This window comes from Arachis hypogaea, chromosome 4, assembly GCF_003086295.3.
Source record: "Arachis hypogaea cultivar Tifrunner chromosome 4, arahy.Tifrunner.gnm2.J5K5, whole genome shotgun sequence".
Taxonomy (NCBI): Eukaryota; Viridiplantae; Streptophyta; class Magnoliopsida; order Fabales; family Fabaceae; genus Arachis; species Arachis hypogaea.
Window position 1 is genome coordinate 85484040 of NC_092039.1, and position 10106 is coordinate 85494145.

The 10106-nt window shown below is 39.8% G+C and overlaps 1 non-coding gene across 1 annotated transcript; it reads right to left on the bottom strand.

Annotated features, from left to right (window-relative positions):
- Nucleotides 1-9180: 9180 nt before the first annotated feature.
- LOC112798748 (small nucleolar RNA R71) lies at nucleotides 9181-9288 on the bottom strand. Its single transcript, XR_003200345.1, has one exon. It is a non-coding gene; the product is annotated as a small nucleolar RNA R71 (small nucleolar RNA).
- Nucleotides 9289-10106: the final 818 nt, after the last annotated feature.

Genomic DNA, 10106 nt, shown 5'->3' on the forward strand with positions numbered 1-10106 from the left:
GACCTGAGCAAAAATCTGATTCAGAGACTAAAAAGGACTGCAGATGCTGTTGGATTCTGACCTCCCTGCACTCGAAGCGGATTTTCTAGAGTTACAAAAGCCCAATTGGCGCGCTCTTAATGGCGTTGGAAAGTAGACATCCTGGTCTTTCCAGCAATATTTGATAGTCCATACTTTGCCCAAGATTTGATGGCCCAAACCGGCGTTCAAAGTCACCCTCAGAATTTCCAGCGTTAAACGCCGGAACTGGCACAAGAATGGGAGTTAAACGCCCAAACTGGCATAAAAGCTGGCGTTTAACTCCAAGAAGAGTCTCTACACGAAAATGCTTCAATGCTCAGCCCAAGCACACACCAAGTGGGCCGGAAGTGGATTTTTATGTCATTTACTCATCTCTGTACACCCTAGGCTACTAGTTCTCTATATATAGAACCTTTTACTATTGCATTAAGAGCTTTTGATCATGTTTTTATGATTGAACCCTCTTTGGGAGGCTGGCCATTCGGCCATGCCTAGACCTTGTTCTTATGTATTTTCAACGGTGGAGTTTCTACACACCATAGATTAAGGTGTGGAGCTCTGCTATACCTCGAGTATTAATGCAATTACTATTGTTCTTCTATTCAATTCCGCTTGTTCTTGTTCTAAGATATCACTTGTTCTTCAACTTGATGAATGTGATGATCTGTGACACTCATCATCATTCTCACCTATGAACGTGTGCCTGAAAACCACCTCCGTTCTACCTTAGATTGGGTGAATATCTCTTGGATTCCTGATACACGATGCATGGTTGATCGCCTGACAGCCGAGTGCTCACCTGACAACCGAGCCAGCCATTCCGTGAGATCAGAGTCTTCGTGGTATAGGCTAGAACTGATGGCGGCATTCAAGAGAATCCGGAAGGTCTAACCTTGTCTGTGGTATTCTGAGTAGGATTCAATGATTGAATGACTGTGACGAGCTTCAAACTCCTGAAGGCGGGGCGTTAGTGACAGACGCAAAAGAATCACTGGATTCTATTCCAGCCTGATTGAGAACCGACAGATGGATAGCTGTGCTGTGACAGGGTGCGTTGAACATTTCCACTGAGAGGATGGGAGGTAGCCACTGACAACGGTGAAACCCTTGCATAAGCTTGCCATGGAAAGGAGTAAGAAGGATTGGATGAAGACAGTAGGAAAGTAGAGAGACGGAAGGGACAAGCATCTTCATACGCTTATCTGAAATTCCTACCAATGAATTACATAAGTATCTCTATCTTTATCTTTATGTTTTATTCATCATTCATAACCATTTGAGTTTGCCTGACTAAGATTTACAAGATGACCATAGCTTGCTTCATACCAACAATCTCTGTGGGATCGACCCTTACTCGCGTAAGGTTTATTACTTGGACGACCCAGTACACTTGCTGGTTAGTTGTGCGAAGTTGTAGTGATCACAATTTCGTCCACCATAATGCCTCGTATTCAGCCTGATTATTTGAAGCAGGGAACTTAAACTTTAAGGAGAGATCGATTTCAGTTCCCTGATCGCTTTCTATTATTACCCCAGTGCCACTCCCGGTCTTGTTTGAGGAGCCGTCTACGTAGAGATTCCATTTCGTAGGAGTTCCCGGGGTGTCAGTATATTCGGCGATGAAGTCAGCCAGATACTGTGGCTTGATGGCTATCAGAGCTTCATATTGAAGATCGTACTCAGATAACTCGACTGCCCACTGTAGGATTCTTCTGGATAAGTTAGTCTTCTGTAGAATGCCCTTTGTGGGCTGGTTCGTATGAATCTTGATGGTGTGAGCTTGAAAATATGTGCGAAGGCGCCGAATGGTTAAAATGAGGGCGTAAGCGAACTTTTCTATCTTTTGATAGTTTACTTCGGCCCCGTGTAGAGCTTTGCTGATGAAGTAGATGGGTTGTTACCCATGCTCGTCCTCTCTTACTAGCACTGAGGCTATTGCCCGACTTCCCACTGTAAGGTATAATATGAATGTTTCTCCTTCCCGCAGTCGGGTAAGGATAGGTGGTTGCCCCAAGAATTTTTTGAAATCTTGAAAGGCTTGTTCACATTCTGTGGTCCATTCAAACCTCTTTTCCTTCCTTAATGTTGCGTAGAAGGGCAGAGATCTTATGGCTAATCCGGCTAGAAATCTGGATAGGGCAGCCAGTCTTCCGTTGAGCTGTTAGACTTCTTTGACGCAAGTCAGACTTTTCATGTTAAGTATAGCCTGGCATTTATCCGGGTTTGCCTCAATTCCTCTTTGTGTGAGCATGAAGCCTAAGAATTTTCTAGCCACTACCGCAAAGGTGCATTTTGCGGGATTAAGTCGCATGCCATGCCTTCTTATGGTATCGAATACTTTGGTGAGGTCGGACAATAATGATTCCTCACTTTGTGTTTTTACCAACATGTCGTCTACATATACCTCCTTAGTTTTCCTATATGATCTGGGAAGACTTTGTTCATCAATCTTTGGTAGGTAGCTCCTGCGTTTTTGAGTCTGAATGGCATGGCGACATAGCAGTAATTTGCTTTTGGGGTTAGGAATGAGGTCTTTTCTTGATCGGGCGAGTACATCAGGATTTGATTGTATCCTGAATAAGCATCCATGAAGGAGAGGTACTTGTATCCGGAGGAGGTATCTACTATAGTGTTTATGATTGGAAGTGGATAGGGATCTTTTGGGCAGGCTTTGTTGGGATCAGTGTAGTCAGTACACATCCGCCACTTCCCATTTGATTTTTTCACCAAGACAATGTTAGCTAGCCATAGTGGGTACTTGACCTCCCTTATGAATCCTGCATCTAGTAAGGCTTGTACCTGTTCTTCCACAGTTTAGGATCTTTCCGGTCCGAGCTTCCTATGCCTTTGCTGTACTGCCCGAGATCTTGGGTATACTTCGAGTTTATGGCACATTAGTTTGGGGTCTATACCCGGCATATCTGCGGCCTTCCATGCAAAGAGGTCGGCATTATTTTTTAGGAACTATATCAGGGACTCCCTTATGTCTCCCTTTAAGATTTCCCCAATATTTGTTATTTTATCTAAGACATCTCTGATCTGGACTTCTACGATCTCGCCTTTAAGTTGTGGACAAAATTCTTCATGACCTCGAACTCCACCGAGTTCGATAGTGTTGATTTTTTCTCCTTTTCCTTTAAGATTCAGACTTTCGATGTAACAGCGTCGTGCAATTTTTTATCTCCTTTTATCGTGGCGATCCCTTCCGGAGTCGGGAAATTCATGCATAGATGTGGCATTGAAACTACTGCGGTGAGCTGGTTTAGTGTTGTCCGACCTATTAAGGCATTGTAAGCTGAGCTCACATTAACTACGATGTAATCTATGTTAAGTGTCCTTGACCGGGTCCCCTTTCCGAAGGTCGTGTATAGTGAAATAAATCCTAGTGGCTGAATTAGAGTGTCTCCCATCCCGAACAGGTTGTTTGGATATGCTCTGAGCTCTTAATCTTATAGACCGAGTTTGTCAAATATGGATTTAAACAAGATATCTGCAGAGCTTACTTGATCTACTAGTATTCGGTGAAGGTTTGCGTTGGCCAATATGATAGTGATGACCATGGGATTATCATGTCTTGGGATGATGCCTGCTGCGTCTTCTTGGGTGAAGGTAATGGTGGGGAGGTCGGGGGACCGCTCCTCTTCCTCAACATGATATACCTCTTTAACGTGTCGTTTGTGAGATGATTTAGAGACCCCTCCTCCTGCGAATCCTCCATTTATCATATGAACATGTCTCTCCGGGGTGTGAGGGTGTCGTTCAGCCCGTCCGACCTCTTTGTCTCTTTTTCATTTTCTAGGTTCATCTGCTTTGGCCAGATACCGATCTAGTCGTCCTTCTCTTGCTAATTTCTCTATGACATTCTTTAAGTCGAAACACTCGTTGGTGAAATGTCTGTAGATTCGGTGGTACTCGCAGTATTCTATCCGATTTCCTCCTCCTTTTTTGCTTTTGATTGGCCGAGGTGGCGGGATCTTCTCAGTGTGGCATATTTCTCAGTAAACATCCACAAGAGACACCCGAAGAGGGGTGTAATTATGGTATTTTTTAGACTTCTTTCCATGTTGGTCTTCTTTTTTCTTGGACTCTTTATCCTTGTCCCGAGATGGGTAGGAGAATTCAGATTTTGAGGCCTCTCCTAGTCGAGAGTTCTCCTCCATGTTGATGTATTTCTCTGCTCGTTTCTGTACCTCATTTAAAGATGTGGGATGCATTTTTGATATGGAGTGGCTAAAAGGTCCTTCTCGCAAGCCATTGATGAGACCCATGATGACTGCTTCTGTTGGCAAACTCTATATGTCTAGACATGCTTTGTTGAATCTTTCTATGTAGTTGCAAAGACTCTCCCGATCTCCTTGCTTGATCCCTAATAAGGTTGGGGCATGTTTGGCTTTGTCCTTCTGGATGGAGAATCTGGCAAGAAATTTTTTGGCTAGGTCGTCAAAAATTGTGATGGATCTAGGAGGCAAGCTGTCGAACCACTTGATTGCTGTCTTTGTTAGGGTAGTAGGGAAGCCTTTGCACCAAATGGCATCCGAGGTGTCGGTGAGATACATTCTACTTCTGAAATTGCTGAGATGATGGCTTGGATCGGAGGTGCCATCGTACGGGGTCATGTTGGGAGCTTTATAATCCTTTGGAACTTTGGCTTTCACGATTTCTTTGGTGAAGGGATCTTGGTCTTTGTGGGAGCTATCATTGTGACTAGACTGAATGGTTCTAGTTTTGAGGTCAGCCTCGAGCTTTAGGAGCTTATCCTCTAGTTCTCGGCGTCGTCTAGTTTCTCTCCGAAGGTCCCTCTTGGCTCGTTGGTGGTCGGCCTCTTCTTCGAGCTGTTTGAGACGATCTTGTTGAGTTTATATGGTCTCTATGATTTCTGTATTTGGTGAATTCTTGTTTTTATTTGGTTGAGATGCATCTTTCGGTGTTCTGTCCGCGTTTTTGTGCAACGTTCTGTTATCCAGATCAGAACCGTGGTCGTTGTCAAGGTTATCCTCCATGATGATGGGATGAGTTCCAGGTTTCCCGGCAACGGCGCCAATGTTCGGAGGGTTACCTAAAATCGTAGGTCGATCTCGGACGAGATCTGCAGTGGTGGCCGGAGCTGTCGAGTCTGACTTCTTAGACTTAGCGGTGCCGTTGATCCTTTGTCACCGGAGGGTGGTGGTACCTGCAAGAGATTCCGATGCTTAAGTTAGCAAGTGCTTTAGGCAGGTTTTTAGTAGAATCAGAGTATAAGTTATGCCTGGGTGCTCAAGTGTATTTATAATAGTGTGGAATGACCTTTCTGGAGATAAGATAGTTATCTTATCTTATCTTTGAGTGAAGTTATCTTATCTTTAAGGGAAACTGTCGTTATCTTTCTAGGCCTTGGCTGCCTTTAGATTTGGGCTGTGTCCCTTTGTTTGGGCCTGTTTGGGCATTTTAGTCGATTTGGCTGAACTCTTTTTAGAAGAGGTTGGGGAGCCTAACATGAGGAGGTCGGTCTTTTTGCCTTCAATCAGCCCAGGTCGCATAGCTCGACCCAGGGTATGAACAACAAGCCTGTGACTTTTGAGCTTAATTTTGTGGTTACATCATATAACCACTTATTTCCATTCTTGTGTGCCTTGTTCTCTTTCTATGATTGCAATCTTTGATTTGTTTGATTCTTTATGTCCATTATTCCATGTATACATGTAGTTATATGATTGAGGCCATCATTTCATTTAGCTCACTGATGAGCGGATAATTTATACGCTTTTTGGCATTGTTTTTAGGTAGTTTTTAGTAGGATCTAGCTACTTTTAGGGATGTTTTCATTACTTTTTATGCTAAATTTACATTTCTGGACTTTACTATGAGTTTGTGTATTTTTCTGTGATTTCAAGTATTTTCTGGCTGAAATTGAGGGACCTGAGCAAAACTCTGATAGAAGGCTGACAAATGACTGCTGATGCTGTTGGATTCTGACCTCCCTGCACTCGAAATTAATTTTCTGGATCTACAGAACTCCAAATGGCGTGCTCTAACGGCATTGGAAAGTAGACATCCAGAGCTTTCTAGTAATATATAATAGTCTATACTTTGTTCGAGTTTAGACAACGCAAACTGGCGTTTCAACGCCAGTTCCATGCTGCATTCTGGAGTAAAATGCGAGAAACACGTCACAAACCAGAGTTAAATGCCAAAAGTATGTTACAACTTGGCGTTTAACTCCAAGAGAAGCCTCTGCACGTGTAAATCTCAAGCTCAGCCCAAGCACACACCAAAGTGGGCCCCGAAAGTGGATTTCTGCATTTAGACTTATTTTTGTAAACCCTAGTAACTAGTCTAGTATAAATAGGACATTTTACTATTGTATTAGACATCTTTGGATTATTTTTGGATTACCTTATGATCCTTTGATCACGTTAATGGGGGCTGGCCATTCGGCCATGCCTGGACCATCACTTATGTATTTTCAACGGTGGAGTTTCCACACACCATAGATTAAGGGTGTGGAGCTCTGCTGTACCTCAAGTTTTAATGCAATTACTACTATTTTCTATTCAGTTCAGGTTATTCTTGTTCCAAGATATTCGTTGCACTTCAACATGATGAATGTGATGATCCGTGACACTCATCATCATTCTCACCTATGAACGCGTCCCTGACAACCACTTCAGTTCTACCTTAGACCGAGCGTGTATCTCTTGGATTCCTTAATCAGAATCTTCGTGGTATAAGCTAGAACCCATTGGCGGCCATTCTTGAGAATCCGAAAAGTCTAAACCTTGTCTGTGGTATTCCGAGTAGGATTCAGGGATTGAATGACTGTGACGAGCTTCAAACTCGCGATTGTTAGGAGTAGTGACAGACGCAAAAGAATCAATGGATTCTATTCCGACATGATCGAGAACCGACATATGATTAGCCGTGCTGTGACAAGAGCATTTGGACCATTTTTACTGAGAGGATGGGAAGTAGCCATTGACAACGGTGATGCCCTACATACAGCTTGCCATGGAAAGGAGTATGAAGGATTGAAGGAAGGTAGTAGGAAAGCAGAGATTCAACAAGGACAAAGCATTTCCATACAATTATCTGAAATTCCCACCAATGATTTACATAAGTATCTCTATCTTTATTTTATGCTTTATTTATTATTAATTTTAAAAACCTTTATAACCATTATAATCTGCCTAACTGAGATTTACAAGATGACCATAGCTTGCTTCATACCAACAATCTCCGTGGGATCGACCCTTACTCACGTAAGGTTTATTACATGGACAACCCAGTGTACTTGTTGGTTAGTTGTTTGAAGTTGTGACAAAGTGTGATTCACGTTAGAAAGCGCTACCAAGTTTTTGGCGCCGTTGTTGATGATCACAATTTCGTGCACCAAGTTTTTGGCGCCGTTGCCGGGGATTGTTCGAGTTTGGACAACTGACGGTTCATCTTGTTGCTCAGATTAGATAATTTTCTTTTCAAAAAGTTTTCAAAAATCTTTCAAAAATTTTTTCTCTTTTTCGTTTTTCTAAAGATTATTTTCGAAAAAAATAGAAAAAATTTAATAAAATCATAAAAATCAAAAAAATATTTTGTGTTTCTTGTTTGAGTCTTGAGTCAATTTTTAAGTTTGGTGTCGATTGCATGTTTTTAAAATTTATGCTTTTTTTTTTCGAAAAAACTCATGCATGGTGTTCTTCATGATCTTCAAGTTGTTCTTGACAAGTCTTCTTGTTTGATCTTTAAATTTTCTTGTTTTGTGTCTTTTGTTATTTTTCATATGCATTTTTGTATTCATAATGTCTAAGCATGAAAATATCTAAGTTTGGTGTCTTGCATGTTTTCTTTTCTTGAAACTTTTTCAAAAATAAGTTTTGATGTTCATCTTGATCTTCAAAGTATTCTTGGTGTTCATCTTGATATTCATAGTGTTCTTGCATGCATTATGTGTTTTGATCCAAAATTTTCATATTTTAGGTCATTTTTATGTTTTTCTCTCTCATCATTAAAGATTCAAAAATCAAAAAAATATCTTCTCCTTTTTTCTCTCATAAATTTCAAAAATTTGAGTTGACTTAGTCAAAAATTTTTAAAACTTAGCTATTTCTTATAAGTCACGTCAAATTTTCAATTTTAAAAATCCTATCTTTTTAAAATCTTTTTCAAAAATCAAATCTTTTTCATTTTTCTTTTATGATTTTCAAAAATTCAAAATTATTTTTCAAAATCTTTTTCTTATCATTATTTCAAAATTTTGAAAACTTTACTAACAATTAATGTGATTGATTCAAAAAATTTGAAGTTTGTTACTTTCTTGTTAAGAAAGGTTCAATCTTTAAATTCTAGAATCATATCTTTTAGTTTCTTGTTAGTCAAGTAATCAATTTTAATTTTAAAAATCAAATCTTTTTCAAAATATCTTTTCAATCATATCTTTTCAAAATATCTTTTTCAAATCATATCTTTGTCAAAATTTTGATTTCAAAATATCTTTTCTAACTTCTTATCTTTTCAAAATTGATTTTCAAATCTTTTTCAACTAACTAATTGACTTTTTGTTTGTTTCTTATCTTTTTCAAAACCACCTAACTACTTTTCTCTCTCTAATTTTCGAAAATCATCTCCCTCTTTTTCAAAATTCTTTTAATTAACTAACTATTTCAAATTCTAATTTTGAATTTATTCCTTCTCTTAGTTTTCGAATTTTAACTTTAATTTAAAATAAAAACAAAAATATTTTTCTTTTATTTTAAGTTAATTTTCGAAAATCCCTCTCTCTCATCTCTTTCTATTTATTCATTCATTTACTAACACTACTCTTCATCTCAAGAATTCGAACTCACTCTTCCCCCTTGTGTTTGGATTCTTACTTTTTCCCTATTCTATTCCTTTCTTCTTCTACTAACATAAAGGAATCTCTCTACTGTGGTAAAGAGGATCCCTATTATTATTATTTTCTGTTCACTTCTTTTTCATATGAGCAAGAGCAGGGACAAGAATATTCTTGTTGAAGTAGACCCTGAACCTGAAAGGACTCTGAAGAGGAAACCAAGAGAAGCTAAATTACAACAATACAGAGACAGAGCTAGAACATGGTTGGACTCACAATCTAAAGATAGCCTAGACTCTTGGGATAAGCTGGTCACGGCCATCTTGGCTAAGTTCTTTCATCCTCAAAAGCTGAGCAAGCTTAGAGTGGATGTTCAGACCTTCAAGCAAAAAGATGGTGAATTCATCTATGAAGCTTGGGAAAGATACAAGCAGATGACCAAAAGGTGTCCTTCTGACATGCTTTCAGAGTGGACCATTTTGGATATATTCTATTATAGTCTATCTGAGTTCTATAAGATGTCACTGGACCATTTTGCAGGTGGATCCATTCACCTAAAGAAAACGCCTGCAGAAGCTCAAGAACTTATTGACATGGTTACAAATAACCAATTCATGTACACTTTTGAGAGGAATTCTGTGAATAATGGGATGCCTCAGAGGAAGGGAGTTCTTGAGATTGATGCTCTGAATGCCATATTGGCTCAGAACAAAATGTTGACTTAGCAAGTCAACATGATTTCTCAAAGTCTGAAGGGATGGCAAAATGCATCCAACAGTACTAAAGAGGCATCTTCTGAAGAAGAAGCCTATGATCCTGAGAACCCTGCAATGGCAGAGGTAAATTACATGGGTGAACCTTATGGAAACACCTATAATTTCTCATGGAAAAATCATCCAAATTTCTCATGGAAGGATCAACAGAAGCCTCAACAAGGCTTTAATAATGGTGGAAGAAATAGGCTTAACAATAGCAAGCCTTTTCCATCATCTTCTCAGCAACAGATAGAGAATTCTGAGCAGAGCTCCTCTAGCTTAGCAAATATAGTCTCTGATCTGTCTAAGTCCACTTTAAGTTTCATGAGTGAAACAAGGTCCTCCATCAGATATTTGGAGGCACAGTGGACCAGCTGAGTAAGAAAATCATTGAAACTCCTCTTAGTACTCTCCGAAGCAATACTGAAGAGAATCCAAAAAGAGAGTGCAAGGCCATTGATATAATTAAAATGGCTGAACCTAGAGAGGAAGGGGAGGATGTGAATCCCAATGAGGAATACCTCATG